This window comes from Mustela lutreola, chromosome X (assembly GCF_030435805.1).
Source record: "Mustela lutreola isolate mMusLut2 chromosome X, mMusLut2.pri, whole genome shotgun sequence".
NCBI lineage: Eukaryota > Metazoa > Chordata > Mammalia > Carnivora > Mustelidae > Mustela > Mustela lutreola.
This window is the reverse complement of record NC_081308.1, coordinates 56,202,173-56,224,103: the sequence shown is the minus strand read 5'-3', so window position 1 is coordinate 56,224,103 and position 21,931 is coordinate 56,202,173. Positions and strand designations below refer to the sequence as shown.

Below are 21,931 nucleotides of genomic sequence, written 5' to 3'. Positions count from 1 at the left end.
CGCGGGAGGGTGCGCGGGGACGCAGCGGGCATCGAGGAGACGCAGCGGCGGCGGTAGCGGCGGCGGTAGCGGCGGCGCCTGTGCCCGGCCTTAGTCCCTGCCTCCCGCCGCGGCCTGCAGCCTGCCCCGCCTGAGCTCCGAGGGCGCTTCCTCGGGTGCTGGGCCCTAGGCGGCCAAGACGGCGGGCCGGCCGGGCGCGGGGCGGCGGGCGCTGTGCTGCGGGCTGCGCTGGTGGGGGGCGGCGGGCCGCGGTGCGGGCCGGGGCCCGGCGCGTGCTGCTGGGAGGCGCTGTGGGGGGCGGGCGCGCGGGCGGCGGCCGGGGCCATGGCCGAGGTCGGCGGGAGCGCGCGGAGGAGGGCGCCAGCGCTGCTCGAGGCGGCCCGCGCGCCCTACGAGAGCCTGCACATCTGGGTCGACGTGTTCGGCGAGTCCGGCCCCGACAGCGGCGGGAACCCCTTCTAAAGCACGTCCGCCGCCTCGCGCTCCTCCTCGGCCGCCTCCTCGGACGACGAACACGAGCGCCCTGGCCCCCCCGCCGCCTCCCGTCGCCACCGAAGCGCAGGAGTCCGACGAGGACGGGGCCAGCGCGGGTTGGAGTGCCACGCTGCGGGACCGCCCGCCCCCGCGCTTCGAGGACACTGGCGGTAAGGCGCGGCCCACGGGGGCGGGGGCGGCCTGGGGAGGCGTGAGCGCGGGGCCGGGAGAACTCCAGACGCTCCGCGGGCGGGCTGCTCGAGGGCGGCTTTTCGCATCAGCACACAGATGGGGCCTGGGCAGCGGTGATTTGAAGCGCGAGAATCAATCTGGTTGCGTGGTGGTGGTTGGTGGGGGCCGCTCCGACTTCCCTGCGGATGGAGAGGATGAGGCGGAGGCCCAGGCGGCACCCTGCCGCTGGCAAGGACCCAGAGGGGGGCCTTCCCTCCCTTGCTGGGAGTGTCCAACCCAGTCACACCTGTGGGGTTGCTCATTAGGGGTGCGTTTGAGTTAGGTTCCTAAAGCCCTATGCAGTGTGTGTGTGTGTGTGTGTGTGTGTGTGTGTGTCTGTCTGTGTGTGTGTGTGTGTGTGTGTGTGTTGCGGGTGGGGGGTGTGTAAATCGTTTTGTGTGGATGGCCCCAGAACAGCGTTACCCAGGTGCCAGGGGTGGGGCAGCCAGCCTTTGGAGGGAGGCCCAGTGCGAGCCGGGACGTCTTCATTGGCTTGTGTTTGCTCCAGTGAATCTGACCAACTTTGTTCATGCCTTTCAGGATCACTTGCTCAGAGCAGAGAAGAGTGAGAGGACCAGTTAGGAGCGTTAAGCTGTCTGCTCTCTCTCCAGACGGCACTTGTGTGTTCTGCTTACCGACACGGTCATGGTCAAGCCCCTGATATCTGGAGGTCGCAGGCCTGCTGGCAGTTGTGGCTGCTTGAAGTCCTCCTTTACTGCCTTCTTTTTGGGAAGGTAATTCTGACACGTCTCTGCTTAGCCTGCAGAAGCTCTGCGGCCTCTGCCCTCTGGGAGAGGTGGAGACCAGCCAGCAGTCCCACCTGTCCCCTGATGCTTTCTGTTCCTTGCTCGACAGCCTACTGTGGCAGGCCCTTGTTTCTGCACACCATTTTCTTGTGTTGAAGAGTGTGCAACCAGTGTTGTGGAGGACCAGGGAGTGGCCATACTGGACCCAATGCCGCTCTCCCTGTGGCTCTCCATGATTGTTGTTCAACCATAGGAGGGCAGGCCAAAGGGAACCCTGGCTGGTGCCTGGGCTTGGATCTGGACCTTGTGCCACAAGGTCCAGAAATTAACACGGTTAAATGTTTTATCTTAGGGTTTGTTGTTGGTTTACTCAGCTTAAAGTCTTTTTTAACTGAGAAGTAAGAGGAGAAACATCTTAAAGCTAGAGTTAAATGTATACGCTCGTAATGGGTTTGTGAGCTGAGGTACCTGGGCCCTCGTCATTGGTGTCCACAGTGAGCCCTTGCTCCCAGCTTTAGCTGGCATTCGGTGGCTCTGGGAGGAGCTCGGTGTCTAGGAGAGCAACAGGGTATGCCTTATGCAGTGCTCCCTAATAGTCAGCCACGTGCCCCTACCACACAGAATTCAGAGAAGGGAGCTTCCTGGAGGGAGGTGGTGTTCAGGCTGTGGGCATGACGGTGACCACAACCAGCGGGCCCCAGTCATAGCGTTCCGTTTCATAACCATGCCAAACCTTTGCGAGTACTCCGAGAGAGCCGCAATCACCTCAACTTCACAGAGAAACATGGTTTTGTCTGAGGCAATGAGATTACCTGGGGAAGTGGTAGCCTTCTCTTGAGAGAGACTTGATTATTCAGGGAAGGTCATGCCTTTTTAGTTTTTTTTTTTTTTCTTTACAGCATCTGAAAACTTTTGCTGTCAGAAATACTTTCGTATTTTTACAGGGAATTGCCTGTAACTTTTTCACAGGGCATACGCAGTTCCGTGAGGTCTAATGCATGTATGGATTTGGATTTGTGTAACCAATCTGCACAGTCGGATAAGAGACAGGAAATCTGGAATGTTATCTCTTTATTTAATCTGTCTCAGCCACTGTGATGAGCATCGATAGAGCGCTTCTGCAGGCAGCAGGGCTCTGAATCCATGGGGAATCTGGGGGTTGTGTGGGGTCTGGTACTCAGCTTGATTTTATTTATTTTATTTTTTTAAAGATTTTATTTATTTTATTTGACAGATAGAGATCACAAGTAGGCAGAGAGGCAGGCAGAAAGAGGGACGAGGAAGCAGACTCCCTGCTGAGCAGAGAGCCCGATGCGGGGCTCGATCCCAGGACCCTGGGATCATGACCTGAGCCAAAGGCAGAGGCTTTTTTTTTTTTTTAAGATTTTATTTATTTATCTGACAGAGAGAAACCACAAGTACTCTGAGAGGCAGGCAGAGAGAGAGAGAAGGAAGCAGGCTCCCTGCTGAGCAGGGAGCCCGATGCGGGACTCGATCCCAGGACCCTGAGATCATGACCCAAGCCGAAGGCAGCGGCTCAACCCACTGAGCCACCCAGGCGCCCCCAAAGGCAGAGGCTTTAACCGACTGAACCACCCAGGCGCCCCTGGTACTCAGTTTTAGAGTTGAAAAATCACCTTTATTTTTAAGAAGTGTGATTGTGTATTTTTTCTTATTAATAAGTAATATATGTACATTTTAGGGAAAAAATGATAAAATTTTAAGAAATCCCATAACCCCTCATGACCTTAGCTAATCATAGTTAATCATATTGAGTATATTCTTCATATATCTTAGGTGTCACCTTGTTGGGTGACCTTCTCTTTAATTGTAATTAATATATTGTAGTCGTTTTCCATTTACATTTTTAAATGTCGATTTTAATGAGTCCGTGGTATCACAGTTTCCTCTGGGTCGGTGTTGTTGCTGCCTCCCTCTTGTATTTGTTCTGCTGTGATAAATATTCTTGAAACCTAAGTCTGTGTGCACATCTGTAGCACAATCCTTAGCAGAAAATGACCGAAGCAGAATTGAATCAAGGACCCACTGTAAGGTTTTTGGTGTCTGTGGTGAAATAGGTCTCCAGAAACATATCTACAATGCTCCTGCCGGCTGTGCACTGAAATCCTTAGAAAGTCATGCTTGGAGGACCTGCTCCAGTGTGTGATTCCTGCCTGCTGGGGCTCTTAGAGGACCATTGCCTTTGGTAAAGCTTCCTGAGGTGTAATACACACACACAGCACATGAGTCCTAGCATACGGCACGCTGTGTGTAACTACTACCCAGATGAGGATCAGGAACGTTCTGAGCACACCAGATGTTCCCTCCTGCTCCTTCCCAGTCAGTCACTCCCTGCCCCCTGCTTCTCTTCCATCACCAGCGATCAAGTTTGCCTGTTACCTTGCTCTGGTGGTTCGGTTCCTCAGGACATCCGTGGATTCCTTCTTGTTGTCGAGTATGTGGCATCTTAAATTTCGTCACCGTGTGTTGTCTTCCGTCACGTAGGTACTGTAGTCGGTTATCCGTTCTCCTGTTAATGGTCTTTTACATGGCGACTAGTTTGGAGCTTCTGAGGATAAGCTGCTTCAGACATTCTTGTGGTTTTGACGGACAGATACATTTCCCTTGAGCATGTAAACCTAGGAAAAGGTTGGCCAGGTCCTAGATTAGATGCGGGTCTCCCCCTCTGCAATGTCGACCGCGTGGACGGGGTGATGTTTTGCTGAGGCCTGTCTTGTGCATGGCCAGATGTTGGCCGCCTCCATTCGCCCTCTCCCCACCAAATGCCCAGTGGCGCCCTTTCCTCCAATTACATCAACCAAACGTTTCTCCAGGCATTGCCATATGTCCCCTGGGGAGCCAAATCACCTGCAGCTGAGAACAACTGCTTAATTTTTTAAAAATTTATTTTAAATTTATTTTTTGAAAAGATTTTATTTATTTATTTGAGAGGGAGGGGAGAGGCAGAGGGAGAGGGAGAAGCCAACTCCCTGTTGAGTAGGGAGCCTGGCGCAGGGCTGGATCCCAGGACATTAGGATCATGACCTGAGCCGAAGGCAGATGCTTCACCAACTGAGCCCCCTGGTGCTCTGAGAACCCCTGCTTCAGTACATGCTGCCACACTGTGTTCCAGTTCATCCAGCTGCCAGCGATGTGCGGGACATGCCATGTATTAATTCAGCAACATACTGAACCCTGCTGGGATAAAATGATTAGTGAGACCTATCTCCTGGTGTCCAACAGGAGAGACAAAGTAAAGTCAAGGAGAAAGAGCCTCTGGGAAGCAGTGGGATCAACATTAACAGGGATTTATATGGAATTCTGGGGAGGGTCACCTGGTCCAGCGGGGTTGGGGAGGAGGAGGCCCCTCTGATGGAGGTGGCCCCCTGAGCTGCTTCTGGAAGCAGAGATAATGATTACTCAGGTGAAGAGGAAGGAACAGGGCATCTCCAACTCGGGCAAAGGCCAGGAGGAGAGAGAAGGTATGCCACTCTGCCCAGGGGCGGACCCACCCTTTTCCTATCCTGAGCATCCCGACCCGAGGCCTTATTTACGAAAATGTCCTGAAATGCGACATGATGTCATTGTTACCACAGCACAAGTAACTGTAGCTGGGATCCAAGGTCCCATGTTCAGGTGCAGATACAGATGTTTCCGGCGTTTCCTGGCGCCCACGGGGAGGGGAATGTGGCCGGCTCGGTGAGATCTACGAATTTAGGATGAAATCTCTGGAGAAGCCCTGAGCTCTGCCCTCGAAAGAAGGAAGAGGGAAAGGGAAAAACTCAACTTATATTGGTGTAAAGAGGCACGGTATTGTCTCGGGGTGGGAGGGATGTCGTACTAAAAGGATAACAGGCTCCGAAAACACCCTGTACTGTGACGATGATGTTCTGCCCCGACAGGCACGTGGTGCAGAGAGCCCCTCTCCCCTTTTCGAGTTTCAGAAAAAACTTATTACAAAAGTAGGAACCCCGGGCCATAGTTAGCTGTGTGTTTAATAAGCCACTTTACTAAAAAGTTTAGAACTGCAAATCTTTACACTCTCACTGCGACAGACTCACTCCTTGGCCAGGATATTGGAAACTTCATCTGCTTCCATTTCCAGCTTCTAGGCTCGTGGACACCCCCACCCCATCCCCATTTCTTCTGTGGAAGAGGAGCGATCTTTTACAAAGATAGGCTAATCTGATCATTCCCCGCTTAAACCTTCATGTAGCTTCCGGCTGAAACCAAAGGGAATTCCAGAGTCCTTCGCAAGGCCTCCAATGCTGACAGCTGCTCTGCAGCCTTCCTTTCCAGTGTCCCCTAAGTCCCCTGTCCTGCCGTCTGCACATAAATCTATTCATTTCCGCCTTCATACCTATGGGGCCCATACCTGGAATGTTCTTCATGGCAGGCTCTGCTTGTTAGTTTGGTCTTGATTCAGATGTCACTGCCTTACCCCATCCCTCTTTGCTGCCACATTTGCTAATATGTTTCCCTTGTGGGATCAGATGCTGGATGTCTTGGCCACAGTTAGGACACGGTGAGTCCTCTGTGTTTGTTGAATAAAGGAACTAACAGAAGACCAGATGAACACACAGCTAGATTGTTAAAAATGAGGATGGAATCAGCACCAATGGAGAAATGTCTAAACGTTTTCTACATCCCAAATAGTGGAAGAGAGGTTGGACCACTCTTGAGGGAACGGATTCCCTACTAGGAAGGCAGCGAAGCAAGTCTGGGATGCATTTTACAGGTTTTCTGTCCTGCATAGAAAATTGAACTTGGCCTCGGAGGAACTCTACAATCTTGGGCTTCTGCGGCCTGTCTACTTCCTAAGAGCTAGAGACCCCCAGACAGGAGCCTATTAGAAATCTGAAGGGAGGGCGCCTGGGTGGCTCAGTGGGTTAAGCCGCTGCCTTCGGCTCAGGTCATGATCTCAGGGTCCTGGGATCGAGTCCCGCATCGGGCTCTCTGCTCGGCAGGGAGCCTGCTTCCTCCTCTCTCTCTCTGCCTGCCTCTCTGCCTATTTGTAATCTCTGTCTGTCAAATAAAATAAATAAAATCTTTAAAAAAAAAAAAAAAAAAAAAAAAAAAAAAAAAAAGAAATCTGAAGGGAAGCCAGCCTCTTGTACCCTTTTATCTGTTTAACAAGTGCTCTTGTGTCCTGTACTATGTGCAGATAGTGTTCTAAGAACTTTGTTTTTTTTTTTTTAAGATTTTATTTATATATTAGAGAGAGAGAGAGAGAGAGGGCAGGAAGTGAAGAGGGAGGGAGAGGGACATGCAGACTCCTCGCTGAGCAAGGAGCCTGACACGGCCCTATCCCAGGACCCTGAGATCATGACCTGAGCTGAAGTCAGATGCTTACCCACTGAGCCACCCAGGTGCATCTAAACACTTTGTAACGTGTGTGCTCCTCAAAACAATCTTGTGAGGTATTATTATCCTCATTTTTAGTATAAGGAAACTGAGTCACCGATTGGTCAAGTGATCTCAGGTGAAAGAGTTCCTTTGATTAGGGCTCAAGGAAACCCCATCCTTACGGCGTGAATGTGGAACACAGTATATCTGGTCAGATCTGCTAATTAATGGTATTTCCCTTGTGAGGGGCCCTTGAAGGCCAGTGTCATTCTCCAGATCTGTCTGACCTGCTGCCTCTCTTCCTGGTGGCGGCACCTCGTTACTCAGCACACTTTGTAGTGAGACGGGGCCACTGCCTGGATTCAGGGTGGTGGAAAATGAGCCCAATGGTTGGCTCCACTCTCAGGCCTGGCCGCGGGGAGGCCCCTCGGAGCCACACGTCAGGGATGTTGGGGGCCGGCAGGCAAAAGGACCTCGTATCGAAATCACCATTTGGAGAAAAGCTGCTCCCGCATCAGCCACAGCTCTCAGGGATTAAAGGCTTGTAGACCAGAAATGAACTTCTTCCCCAGTTGGTTCATGGTACGTTTGGTGGGGGGTGTTAGAGGAGCCGGGTTTGCAGACACAGACGCTGAAGAAAAGCGGATTCCTCGGGGGAAGTGGATTCAGAGCAGTAGGGCCCACGCGGCATTGCTGCGTGGGGACTCCTGAGGGGCTACGAGGGAAGACAACCCAGAGGATAAAAATCGATTCCCTGTCTCCTTGCTGCGACATTCCCACGGTGATTTGGGGAGCGGCCAGGGAAGGTGCCGGGAAGCCACTTGCATCCGGCGCTCTGGAGATGGGTGCTGAACCGCACGTCGGTGGTTTGAGGCTGTAGACGGTTTGGAATGGGCTAGGGGGTCAGTTTATGGCTGGAGAGGACCTGGGGCAGGAGGCCTGGGCTGTGCGTGAGCTCACCCTGTGACTTTGCACCAAGGGGCTCCTTCCCAGGGTTCTGAGGGTCAGGAAAGATGTGCGGGGAAGCCCAGAGCTGCTGGCTCATTCTGGGGAGCTTTATCTTTCGTCCTTTAAACTCCCTCTGTCCCGTGTGGCCAAAATGCACATGATGGCTTTTGTGCTACTTAGGAGATTCTCAGACCTTTGCAGCAACCAGGAACCTTAAATAGGGCAAACCCAGGGTACCTATATGAGGCAGGGGAAAGCAGGCGCTGTCTTTGAAGTTGGGAGTGGGAGGGCCCCAGAGCCCCCCACCCCACCCCCAGGGTGCTTCCAGACCCCATCTCGCTTCCCGGCAGCCCCTCAGTTCCTCATACTCTAATGTGAAGGACCTTTGGCTGGGACCTGGGTCAGGAGGGGAGAGAGGCCTCTGAGAGGCACCCAGTCCTTTTCTGAGATGGTGAAGAGGACACTGATAAGTCAATGAGATTCTGGTGTTTCAAAGCCACCCCAAAGTGTCTATGGCAAAGTGATTAAAAATTGAATTATTTTGGGGCTTCCTGGGTGCCTCAGTTGGTTAATCATCTGCCTTCAGTTCAGGTCATGGTCTCAGGGTCCTGAGATCGAGCCCCAAATCGGGCTTCCTGTTCAGTGGGAGAGTCTGCTTGTCCCTCTGCTTATGTGCTCTGTCTCAACAAATCACAATTTTTTTTAATTTTAACGATTTTTATTTTATTATTTTGGATGGAACTGGAATGGGAGGACACCTGTTTACTTCTTTAGGAAACTGTTACAAAAAGAAGATCATGGATTGGGAGAGAGGATGATTTTGTAGGAAGAAAAAATGTAAATAAGTGTAATTGTTGTCTAAAAGTGGTGACAGTCTAGCTTGTAGATGTTCCTCCTGCATTTTGGGAACTTGGAGAATCTGTAATACTTTCAATTAAAGTTTTCCTGAGAATCCCCAGCTGACTTTGGGGGTGGGGGGCATTGTCCTTTGTGAAGATTTTGAGCTTCTGTGAGTGAGAAGACCTCCACTCCAGAGTGACATAAAAAGCAATCTGCACCTCCTTCCTGATTTGTCTGTAATGAAACTTGCTTTCCTCAGGTCCCAGCATTCGAGGCAGATAAATATGTTCCCTTTCGTTGGCTCTTACTCATACTTCAGCAAGATTTCCCATGTGCTTTCCTGGGCTGGCTGGGAAACTGGACCACAATTTATGGCATCTTAGGGGACAGGCGTGTAGAATTCCAGTGGGATCCTGGAACAGAACCTAATTGGAGATTAGAGACCATTGTGGTGCAAAGCTTTTCTTTGAGATCGAAAGAGGTGCATGTTATGCAAATATTAGCAAGTGTAATTTCACACTGTCTATTGAAAATTTATAGACTCATTATGGTCAAGAAGGCTAGAAGATAAGTAGATTTTGGGAAAGATGCAGGTAAATTCAGGGAGGTGGCAAATTACCCCAGGGAAAAGTAGAATGGCTAAAGAGAATGGCCCAAACTTTTTAAAAAGATTTTATTCATTTATTTGACACACAGAGAGCCAGAAAGCACAAGTGGGGGGAATGGCAGAGGGAGAAGGAGAAGCAGGCTCCCCCCTGAGCAGGGAGGCAAATGTGTGGGACTCGATCCCAGGACCCTGGGATCATGACCTGAGCTGAAGGCAGACACTTAACCGACTGAGCCACCCAGGCGCCCCCTGGCTCCAACTTCCAAAGATGGTGTATGAGATACCTTTGGTGGGAAGAAATGAAGATCAGCAACTGTCCTTGATTCTGCTTCTCAGGAAGGCATTGTGATGTGGTGCCCAGGACTTTGGAGACAGACACACGCTTGGTGCCCTCCGGCTCTGCCGCTAAAGCAACACCTCCCAGAGGGCAGCTGCAGGCACCGGGTGGCGTCACAAAGGGTCAGACCTGGGAGGCACTCAGCCATGTACCCCTTCCACCATCCTGCTGGGGTTAAAAAAATTACCTATATATATAAAAAAAAATGAACCAGAATAGTGGGAATGAATGAAAAATAAAAGTTTTCCTATGAAGTAGTGGTGGTAGTAGTACTTTTTTTCTCTATCTCTCTTTTTTTTTTTCTTTCTTGGTTTGTTTTCTGTGGATTGGGCCTGCCTTGTGGGTTTTCAGTCAATGATGTTCCCTGACTTAAGTCCTCCCGCCCCCCCTCAAAGGGGTGGGCTCTGATAAAACTTTTTTTTTTTCCAGGCTTTTGTTCTCTGGCGGTTTTTTGTTTGTTCACTTTTTTTTTCTCACTTTGACCGCTTTTGATGGTTTTTGTAGTTTTAGAGGAAAACAAACCACACCCTGATCTCCCTCTCAGAGAGAAGCCTCAGTCTGGCTGCAGAGCCCAAATAAGTTCCCCTTTGGCCACTGGCTGAGCAGGTTCCAAGTCGCTGTCCCTGGGGATGGAGGATCTTTTGCTTGTACCCCAAACCACGGCAGCAGCAGCTTTGGGCACCTCCAGACCGCTAGAGAGGTTCCAAGCAGCAATCGCACACTGAGATTTTCCCGCTGGCCCTGGCTGGGAGTGCCTGGTCTTTCTGGGTCTAAGAGCGCCCACCTTGCACGCACCAATTTCAGGGAAGGCAGAGGTTCGCGCGGGGGTCTCAGGCTCTGAGAACAGGGCACAGGTGGGAGAGCACCGGCTGGGCCTTCACGCACCTCTCTGGGGGGAGAGTTTGGTGCAGGCTCTGAAACAAGGGCTTGTATCAAAGGGCACAAGCTGGGCCTCTATACCTCTCTCAGGGGAGTATCTCAGGCTCTATAGCAGGACTCTCGCATTCTGCCGCCTGGTGTGGCTCCCATCCCCTCACAGGAAACGGACCCCATGCATTCTCGAGTACGCTGGCAGCTTAGGGACCAAGAGCTGGTTTCTCAGCCACACTCTCTCTGCCTCAGCGTCACGGGAGGCTGTCCTGGGACCGAGGACTTAAGCCCCTGTCCCTAGCCGCCCCGATTCCCACAATTTCCCCTGAGATCCTTTGCTCTTTTGGAGTGCTTTCAACCAGTCTCCGAGTTAATGCTGGTCCCCAGACGAAGGGCACTCTCGCTCATATTGGGGTATTACTTTACAACTGGTCGCCTCTGGTAGCTCCCTCCCCCTTTTGTTTATCTTCTGATATCAGTTTGCAGTTCCCACTCCGCTTTACCTGCCCACTGGCATCTTCTCCCCCTGTAGAGATCCAGACGTGTATAATTCTGATCTCAGGCTGATTTCATGGGTGACTGGTAGGTAATCAGCTCATTTGGGGGTACAAGTTGAAAAGACGCCTCCTCCTACTTCCGCGCCATTTTGTCCCCCCTCTTAACTTTTTTTTTTTTAAATTTTATTTGACAGCACAAGTAGAGGGAGAGGATGAAAGAGAAGCAGGATCTGCACTGAGCAGGGAGCCAGATGCAGGGCTGGATCCCAGGACCCTGGACAGATGCTGCACTGAGGGAGCCACCCAGACACCCTTTTAGAACTAGGATACAGGTAGGAGAAGCAAGCCAGGGGTTCCTTGGCCCAACACTGATGACCATGGCTCAGACAAATCCATATTCCACTGCAGGCTTCCAGATACTCTGTGAAGGAGAAATTCCCCTTCCTGTCCCTGAATGCTCTGCCAGTTCAAGGCAGATCCATGTTTCTGAGGGTTCCTCTTTGGTCATTCTGTCAGGGACAGCCAAGAGGGCTCCAAGCCTTGTGTGGACCCCAGGCCTGGGGATCCCAGCCCTGAACTCTTTCCTCTGCCCTTGATGACCCCAGAATAGATCAATTCAGCAACTGTCAATCCATGCCAGGCCAGGGAACAAACACAGCAGTACACAAGATCAACTCGCTTTGGCCCCAGGAGCCTGGATTCCCCAAGGAGGGCTTCACCTGGTCTCTGAAGGGGATTCCGGGGGTTCCAAGATGGCCATGGGTGGAGCCCACCAGGTAGAGAGGCCCCTGGAGAGTGTCCACTGGCGCTGAGCAGACGGAAGATTCCCTCAGACCTTCCCTTGCGGCTCCACTGTGCCCTGGGGAGAGAAAAGGGCCGGCCACACCGCACCAGAGCGGCAGTGGACCTAGCCTGGAGCTCAAGCAGCTGCAGGGAGGCGGGGACTGGGCGGGGGACTGGGGTCCTGGCGTCAGCAGAAGAGCAGCGGGAGCCGGCAGGGGGCGCAGCCAGCCCCCTCACCGGACAGGACAGAACAGGAGGTTGGGCAAGGGCGCGCAGGCCTGCAGAGGCATGCACCGCTGTTTGCAGCCCCCCACCAGCACCGCAGCGCGCCCGCACCTGCCTGCCCCACCCACCGCCTTCTGCGGGCCCAGCGAACTCACTGCGCAAGTAGCGCCTCCCGGGGAGGCAGGGGTTCTGGGCTGGCCCGGCAGGGCACAGGGGATTGCATAGGAGTCCCGCTGACTCAGGTACTGAGGGGCTGGGGAGTGGTGGGGCGCTAGGGAGAGAGGGAGGCTGGGGCCCTCCTGTCCGCTGCCACCTGCTGCTTTGTCCGCAGGAGCGGGAGGGGGGCCTGGCGGACAGGTTCCTGGCGGCCTGGTGCTCCTACGCCCCACAGCCCTTGCCCCACAGCCCTCGCTCCACTTCTCGGTATCCAGGGAACCCATGGGGCCCTACTGACATCAAGGGGCCCAGCACCACTGGGCTCGTCTGACCCTCGGAGAGACGCCTGTGCTGACAGGCTTCTTTTCCAGAACTTGATGGAAAATTTTGGCCCTCAGAATCACCGGGCTCCCCAGCCTGAGAGGAGCTGGCTCTGCCCGCGCAGTCTGGGCCCCACTGGGCCCCCTCCACCTCAAGTGCCTTTTACCCAGGAGCCCCAGGATACCATTCCTTTCTGGCCCATGGACTCCTTCCCCCCACCCCCACCCCCACACCTCTACTTTGGGGCTGCGACCACCCTGGGATCACTTTCATCTCCGGCCCCCTACCCCACAAGTCCTTGTCCACCTCCAGGCCTGACTCGTGGACCCTCTCACCTCTGGAATCACTGAAACCCTTCCACTAGGGGGCCACTGGCATCTGCGATCCTGGACTCCCGGGACTCCCCTCCACCTTGGAGCTCCCTACCCTGTTTCCTCTAGGAACTGCTGTGCCTAGAGCGCAGAAACCCCACATTCTCAAGCCAGCTGTCTTTGGGCCAGGGACTCAGATATCCTCAGGGACCCTCCTTTCCAGGGCACATACCACTCTCTGTGCAGGAGAGACCAGAGAGAGCAGGCGTGGGGATCCTTCACTCCAGCTGGATGGAGGGGCAGAAGCTGGGGTGTGTGTGAGGGGGTGCTCACAGGTGGCCTCCCTGGGTAAGGAGCTTCCAGGAGGAAACTTCAGGGCGAGGCCATGATGTGGAAGCCTCAGGCAGCACTGGCTACACAGACTCCAGGATCCTGGCTTGGGCAGTGGGCATTTAGTGGCCAGAGCCCTACAGGGCCAACCCCATCCAAACCCACCCCACCCTGGCTGGCTTTTTTGTCTTGAATTTGCACAGCAACCTTTTCTCCAGTATGAAATTGAAAGCTTTGCTTTGGAAATTTTTGTGTCCAGGAGGCTCCTGGGCATCCACTTACTTTATTTCCAGAGGCTAGTTGAGGAGGGTGGAGTCTTTGGGACCTTAACAGCAGGCCTCCTGATCCTTCCTGACTTCCTTTTTTTTTAGATTTATTTATTTAAGAGAGAGAGAGAGAGAGAGATAAATAGCACACCACAGAACACATGCAGGCACAGGTGAATGGGCCAGGTGAATGGACCTGTGCCAAAACAAAGAGTCAGAAGCTCAACCAGCTGCAACCACCACCCCCGCCCCCCTTTTACAGATGAGTTACATCTACACACTTTTAGGTGCTTTGCCTGGACCCGGCTAGTCTTTTTTTTTTTTTTTTAAAGATTTTATTTATTTATTTGGGGGAGAGAGAGAGAGAATGAGAGGAGAGAGGTCAGAAGCAGACTCCCTGCTGAGCAAGGACCCTGATGTGGGACTCGATCCTAGGACCCCGGGATCATGACCTGAGCTGAAGGCAGAGGCTTCAACCCACTGAGCCACCCAGGCGCCCCTGGACCCGGCTAGTCTTACAGCAGTCTTAAGACACCGTCTCTTGCCCAGTGTCTCTGGTCAGTACCAACCCATGCCTCAAGTGTGGGAATGACTTCTTCCTGGCTCCTTTTTTTTTTTTTTTTTAAGATTTTTTATTTTATTTTATTTATTTGACAGAGAGAGATCACAAGTAGGCAGAGGGAGAGAGAGGAGGAAGCAGGCTCCCGCTAAGCAGAGAGCCCTATGTGGGACTCGATCCCAGGACCCTGAGATCATGACCTGAGCCGAAGGCAGCGGCTTAACCCACTGAGGCATCCAGGCGCCCTTCCTGACTCTTTCTTAACTCCCTGTCCAGCCTGTGTTGCCCACCCCCCTCCAGGCTGTCCTAGTTGTATATATTGTAGATTGTGGGCACCATCAGATCCTCACCTGTCGTGGCCAGCGCAACAAATCAACCAGGAACATGAGGATAAGAGGATGAAGAAAAGAACTCGAGAAGCAAAGAGATGGGGGCAGGAGGAGCACTGAGGAGGATGTCCAACAGTGCTAAGTTTATTCAAAGCATTAAGGCCATATATATAGTGACATTACATCTGTGTCTAGTTAAGCAACCACGGTTCCTCATGACGCCAAATGGCTGATGCCAGTACAAATACAGCAAACCTGAAAGTAATTTATGGGCTGTACTAAGGCAGCAAGGACCAGCAACGAACTTTTTAACCCAACCGAATTGTTCTCATTTGTTTAGCAAGCATGTGGGAAGTCACGTAGGCGAGCGCACAACACATAGCACAGACCCTTTCCCAGTGCTACTCAACTTTTCCCGTCCTAAACCTTTTGTTAGGTTATTTGGACTTTAAAGGAGGCACAAGTCAGGGTCTGGTTTGGTTCTTGTCTCAAGCCTTATTGCGACCTCCCACACTCACCGAAATGAGAACATGGCTCAGGGTTATGGAGTGAATATACCCTTTCAGAAACATTAAAGGATGTAGCATAACTGGCCTGGGGTCACCCAGCCTGTGAGAGGCATGGGTGAGATTCAGACTGCACTGGGTCCCACAGCCATTTTCAGCTCACCTTAGTGTCCAACCTGGTCCCAGAAGGTTCCTGCTCAGGACTTTGCTTTGTGCTGAGCTGGGCTTCCTTCCTGCCTGTGAAGCCATTTTCACAGTGTGTCCCCAGCCCACCCTCTCACATTGAGCATCAGTGCTGCCTTGGCTGGCCTCTGTTGATCGTGCCGTTCCTCTCCATCCCTCTGTCACCCCTTTGGCCCACTGTCCTACTGCCCTCTGTCCAGTGGGCCAAGTTCTGAGTTTCTTGCCTGCACTTCCTCTTAACTGTGCTCTGTTGAAATCCTCTCTAACAGGGAGGACCTGCTTATCAGAGCAGCTTGATTTGGAATCCGTCTCCCCTGGGGGTCAGAGCTTATGACCATCATGTCCCCAGCCTCAGCACTGGGGATGCCTGCCCAGCCTATTCTGGGTGCTCGTGGAGCTCTGGGATCTTGGAGAAGATTTGCCATGAAAATAAGCATTTATACATAATACGGAAGAGAAGATTTGAGGAAAATGAGTGGGTGTCATCTGGTAATGTTTGTGTTAGGATGGTTCTGAAATTTCTGGGCCCTGAGTTACCAAGAATCCTAGGTTGCCCAGCTGGAAGGACCTCAGATAGATCAGCTGGGCTCCTCACCTCATTTGACAGATGGGAAGTTGAGGCCCAGAGCTTAGTGCCACAGAGCAGGAGTGAGGAGAGATGTTAGTGACAGGAAGAAACCATAGGGTAAGCACAAAGTGGCTGAGCCTGGGCTTTGTTTATGCAAATGAGTTGCTAAAACAGTGGGCCTGAGGCTGCTGACCCTATCTAGTGCCCAGCAAGAAGTAACACCAGCCCACACCTTCTGAGGTTTAACTCATGCCAGGAATGATTCTCAGTGTTTTATTTGTGGGCACCTGGGTGGCTCAGTTGTTCAGCTGAGGTTATGCTCCCAGGGTGCTGGGATCTAATCCTCACTAGGCTTCCTGTTCAGTGGGAAGCCTGCTTCTCCCTTTCACACTCCCTCTGTGTGTGTTCCCTCTCACCCTGTCTCTCTCTCTCTGTCAAATAAATAATAAAATCTTAAAACAACAACAACAACAACAACAACAACAACAACAGCAACACCAAAATGCTTTATTTGCCTTAGGAGATAAGGTCTGTTATGGCTACCATTTTAATGCATGGAAATATGGGCACAGGGGAGCTAAAGGAGTCCAAGGTCACACAGCTTGCAAGTGGAGGAGCCAAGATTTGAACCATGGGCAGCCTGCCTCCAGAACCTGCATTATTTTTTCCCCTTGTGTATGTCATTTTTAAAAACCTTTCCCTGAATTCTAACAGAGATGTGTAAACATTGTTAAGCATGTAGTTTATTGATCATCACAAAGCTTAGGTTCTGAAGCATTGCAGCAAGCTGGGGTGGGCTTTGATGTCAGACCTGGTTGGAATTCAGTTTCTGGTGCTGCATGACCTTAGGTGACTTACTCAGCCTCAATTTCTGCCCTGAGTTTGGCAGTCTTGTGATGAGTAGAGCGTGTGACAGTGCCTAGCGGGTTTGGTGCCTGGCGAGTGTTTAATAAATGGTTTTCTCTTCTCAATAATGAAGATTCTAAGTTGTGTTGGTTTTGTTAAGCGGTCCAAATACCTTCCTCATCGGTCAGTTGCCTGTCAGTCGCCTTGTAGTTACTTGTGATGAGTCACTTTGGTAAGTCACTATATATAGCTGAAACATTTGGGGGTAGTAGGGGGACACCCCCCCTGCCCCCACTGCCCCTGCATTGAAAGTCTGTAATTTAAAATGTTCCACCTGTGCCTATTTTTTTTTTTTTAAAACATAACCACTTTGGGACAGTGAAAGTTGTATGTCTTCTCCTTAGGGTTGTGACGGAGCCTTTGGGGACCTGCAACAGCTTACTTCCAGTTTCTGTCTGGCATGCTGATGGGCCAGAACTTATTTTAACAACATTCCATCACATTCCAGGCACCTGGAAGGAGGAATATGTTGAACTTCTCGGAAATTATCTTTTGGAACTGTTTTTATCGTGAGGAATAACCCATTTAAAAATTGAATGACCTTTATGGTTGCCTTTTCCACTCTACATAATGCAAACTGAAAAACTCGTTGTTTTCAGCTGCTTCTGCAGCAGTGGGAAGAGCAAGCCTGTGGGAGTCCTCCCCAGGTTTGCCCCAGCACAGAGCTCCTTCATTCTACACACCCCTCATGCCTTGTCTCCTTGTCTGTGAGGTGGTAATGGTGGTGCAGGGAGCTCCGGGGGTTGTCGTGAAGGTTACAGAGATGGGGGTGTAAACTTTGAACAGTGTGCCCCACATAAAATGCAGATCTGGTGAGCAGAGGCAGCTGCTCACATTAATTGTTGATGCCAAGGCACTGGAGTTCCACAACAGCCTATGCCTTTCTTTCCTGGGTCCTTTTTGTCTCAGCCACCACCTTAGAGAAAGTGACTCCGCAAGGCTGGTGCTTGTGGAGCCCTCTACAAAGCCAGCTAATTCACATGGGCGATGCCCTGGAGATAAGGGGGTTTTCCTGGGTGGTAGGACCCCATTTCAGAGGCTTAACTAGCCGGTTTCTCCTAACTGGTCCTGTCCTCCAGGGTCAAGATGAAGGCCTGCCAGGAGAATGGTGGTCTCACCAGAGTTTTCCACTGGAAGCATGAAGGACCCCATGGGGCCTCATGCAGAATGACATGGGTGTTGGAGGGAGAACAGGGGGGACATGGCCTGTACAATCATGGGCAGCTCACTATATCTGGCTCAAGCAGGCTTTCTTCCCATCTGGGAAATGGCAGAAGACCATGCTTTTTCACAGGAGGGATGAGGGTTTAGGGAGGTATTTGATGACTGTGTTGGGGCTGCATGAGTAGCAGAGTTGACGGAGGGGCCTTGGAGGCACAGACTTGGATTCAGGCCCCTGCTGCTGCCACATAAAAGTAGATCGTTTGGGTAAGCCATGGACCTCAGTGTCCTCCTCTGTGCACTGGGGATAATACCTAGCATGTAAGTCTGTGAGGGGTACAAAATAGAAGGCCATATTAGGAGCTTAGAGCAGAGCCTGGTACTCACTAGATTGTAGTTTTGTGGTGATACTCTGGCATCACTGGTGTTGCAGACCTGGTCCTACCCTCTGGAAACTTTGGCTGTGTGACAGATGGCTGACAGAAAGAAGCGGTGTCTGTCTATTCTTAAGATTAAGGGTACAGTGGGGTGCCTGGTGGCTCAGTCGTTGATGCATCCAACTCTTGGTTTCAGCTAAGGTCATGATCTCAGGGTGGTGGGATTGAGCCCTGAGGTGTGCTCTACTCTCAGTGTAGAATCTGCTGTGTGTGTGTGCTCTCTCTGTCTCTCTGTCTCTCCCTAAAGTAAATGAATCTGTAAAATAAATAAATACATACATGCATAAGTTAATTAATTATAGGTACAGAAATCAGTGATGGAGCTGGGCTGATGGGACGCTTGGCAGCAAAGACAGGTTCACCGTGCTTGAAGGCTCAGGGGTAGCTGCGGTGTCGCCAGTGGTGATGGGGGTGTGAGGAAGTTGCCTCGTGCAGCATCCAGAGAGGAACTTAGATGGGGAGGGTTCCAGGGAGTAAATGCCCATGGGTAGGAAGCATCTTTAGGCAGATGAATGTCAGAGGGTGTCCTCATGGATGGGGAGGCACCCTTTCTCCCTGAAGCTGCCCACGAGTGGAGGTGTGCCTGCTGGGGACATAACTAAATCATTGGGGTTTAGCCTCCTAAGCTGTTAATTTATGAAGATGTGGCCAAGACCTTGTCTCACTGCTTTTTAAAGAGAAGTAAATTAAACTGTTGTTTGGGATGGTGTTGTCTTCCAAAGGCTCATTCAGAGTCAGTGGCAGAGCTGCTGTGGGCTTTCCAACTTGTCTTGAAAGCCTGGTCCAGGCAGGGTGAGGGATATTCCCATCTCTTGGGGTCTCTTGCCCTCTCTGCTTATGGCAGAACGTGGTTTTGTGACTGGTAAATAAACAGGCATCTTGTGCAGATCCTTCAGCTCTTCGTGTGGCTGCAGTAGAGGAAATTCCCATTCACTGGGCACAGACTATGGCTGGACGGGCGGTGTGGCAGGGCTCTCACCGAGCATTCTCCTTTCACGTAATCCCTGACCAGACATGAGTTTTGTGGTGTTGCCACTTTCCTGCTGGCCAGGAGGGAAGTTGAGGCCCAGGAAAGTTACACTTTCTCGCTGTGGTAAGCGGCAGAGCCATGTCAGCCGGTCCAGGCCCTGGCTTTCAGGTCTCTTTGCTGTGAGCATTTCCTCTTGTGTTTCCAGCTTTTGGCCTGTTTGACCTATCAAACTATTGATGGTGTAGTGATAATTCTAATACTCTCGACATTGTGAGAGATTAGCTCTTCACTTTGTGCTAGAAATATTTCTTGCTGTATTTTTCTTTTAATTAAAAAAAAAAAGTCAAAGTCCCACTTTTCTGCCCATTTGAATCTTCCTGAGTCTCCCTGTTGTGAAGTGGTTAGGTTTGGGGATTTCTAGGGCAGGGGCCCTGACATAGTTGGTGGTGGCTTTGCCTGGAGGAGCCCATGGCTCAGGACTTAGAGTGAGGACTGGAGCAGTGTGAACTGTGGCCTGAAAATGTGTTCGTGTGTGCTGAGGTGGTACCCAGATTCTTTTGGAGGATGAACTGAGGTTTTGATCAGTATGTTAGAGAAAAACTTGATGGAATAACACTGATAATTTTGTTTTTGTATTCAATCCTAATTTTGTGTTTTTCTTTTCGTGTAGTGCAGTGTGCTCTATGTTCTAAGAAAAAATTGGCAATCAATTCATACAGTATCATGATTTAATAATCCTTCCTCACTCACCGGGTCATATTTCAGGTTTTTATATGTAGTTTTTATATCTGTAGTTCTGTTTCTGAATTCTGCATTTTGATTCATTCCTTCATTTTTAAATTTCTTATTTTAAAGATTTTATTTATTTGAGAGAGAGAGAGAGAATGAGCTAGGAGCAGGGGCAGAGGGAGAATGAAAGGGAGACTCCTCACTGAGCAGGGAGCCTGATGTGGGTCTCAGATCCAGGTCTCTGAAATCAGGACCTGACCCAAAGGCAGATGCTTAACAGACTGAGCTACCCAGGTGCCCCCACATTCCTTCATATTTTTATTTTTACTCCAGTGCTGCACTGTTTGGCTGGTTCCTTCAGTTTCTGGGAGGGAGAGAGATGACCCCCTCCCCTGTTCTTCTAACAAGTTTGCTTTTGCTGCATTGACTGGAGAAGGGCCAGGCTTCCTGAAGATGAGTAGGATGATTCAGTGACACCCAAAAGGCAGTGGCTATCATTGTTCCCACTGTGCTTCAACAACTTCACCCACTGACTCTTTGATGATGGCAGCCACTAGCAAATCTTCTGCAGAGGACTGCTGCCTTGGGATGCTTTTCTTGTGGTGCTGGACTTCATTCCCCCTGGCAGCCAGTACAGCTAGGATTAGAACCTAGGAAAAGTCCCATTAGAACCCAAGAAAGTGGGGTTCCTGGGTGGTTTAATCGATTGTCTGCCTTTTGCTCAGTTCATGGTCTTAGGGTCCTGAGATCAAACTGTGCACTAGTGTCCGTGCTGGCTGTGGAGCCTACTTAAAATCAAACAAACAGAAATCAGCCCAAGAAAGTACCATCCTTTGTGTTGTTCTATACTGTGGATCAGATTTTATTTTTCTTTTCTTTTTTTCTTTCTTCTTTCTTTTTAAAGATTATTTATTTGTCAGTGAGAGAGCACAAGCAGGGGGAGCAACAGGCAGAGGGAGAGGCAGGCTCCTGGTTGGGTAAGGAGTCTGATGCCGGACTTGATCCCAGGACCCTGTGATCGTGACCTGAGTCATGTTAGGCTGCTGCCTAACAGACTGAGCCAACCAGGCATCCCCCAGGATCAGACTTCAATAACCCTACCAGATTTCTTTAGCTTTGACATTTTAAGGGACAATGAAAGCTAGCTAAACCTACACCAGGATTCTGCATCTGCTGGGGCTGTGATGTCCGGGCCTATGTGCCTCCTGTTCTTCAAACCCCATCAATTCCACCCATGTTTTAGCCAGAGAACTGTAGGCAGGGGTGTGTGTGTCACTGAAAGCTTTGACTCATCATTCATATCTTTATTGTAAGCTTATAATCTTTATTTTTTCTTTTTTTTGCGTAAGATTTTATTGATTTGTTTGTTTATGAGAATGAATGGGGAGCAGAGGCAGAGGGAGAAGCAGACTCCCTGCTGAGCAGGAAGTCTGACATAGGGCAAGATCCCAGGATTATGACCTGAGCCCAATGCAGATGCTTAACCGACTGAGCCACCCAGGCGCCTCTTTATTTTTCCTTTATTGATTATCTGCCTTTCTGAGGCAGCGTTCTACCTGGGTTTTCATAACTCCACACTAAGGTGTTCTTCCACTAGTGTGGCCTGTTTTGAGGTAATTCCTATACATTCTGGCTATGCTGCTAAATGATGCTATGATCTTGGACTCTTTTTTTTTTTTTTAACCTCTCTGAGCCTTGGTTTCCTCTGTGCTAATGGGGATAATATACCCTCTCTTGCAGATGTGTGGAGGGCCATGGCTGACTTGGATGCAGTTGGGGTCATCTCACGGCACATGGAATACACAATTTATCTTGCTTCCTGTCTTGATAATGACATCTTGGTTTTCATGCTGTCTTAGAACAAGTAGAACTTGACTTACATGTAAGTTGTGAATTCACGTACTTTTGACAGAGGTATTATTTTAATTTAGTTTAGTTTAGTTTAGTTTAGTTTAGTTTAGTTTAAAGCAGGCTCCACACCCAGTGCAGAGCCCAGTGTGGAACTGACTCATCACCGTGAGATCAAGACCCGAGCTGAGATCAAGAGTTGGCTGCTCAACCAGCCTAGTCACCCAGGCATCCCTTCTGTTTATCATTTTTCAAAAAATGTGACAAGTGACACTTTCTCTGCCTGGACCTGTCCTCACACCTGCTATGCTGGCCTGGGGGTCAGACGTGTAACTGGTGTGGTGCTGGTGATGATGAGCAAGACAATTGTTAAGTCTTTTTACCCTAATTGCTGCTGTCCTATTATTTCCTTTTTTTTTAAGATTTTATTTTATATCGTGGTGATAT

At 50.7% G+C, this 21,931-nt stretch overlaps 1 protein-coding gene and 1 long non-coding RNA gene across 3 annotated transcripts in view; one reads left to right on the top strand and one right to left on the bottom strand.

Annotated features, from left to right (window-relative positions):
- LOC131822047 (conserved oligomeric Golgi complex subunit 2-like) overlaps positions 1–21,931 on the bottom strand; it is a 502,532-nt gene that overhangs the window by 258,993 nt on the left and 221,608 nt on the right. The gene's annotated exons all lie outside the window — the stretch shown is intronic.
- LOC131822059 (uncharacterized) lies at positions 207–21,542 on the top strand. 2 transcript variants are annotated; one of them, XR_009350080.1, is made up of 3 exons: positions 207–644; positions 1,246–1,439; positions 21,377–21,542. It is a non-coding gene; the product is annotated as an uncharacterized LOC131822059 (long non-coding RNA). The 2 variants fall into 2 exon arrangements; XR_009350079.1 differs by lacking the exon at positions 21,377–21,542 and adding an exon at positions 11,091–11,221.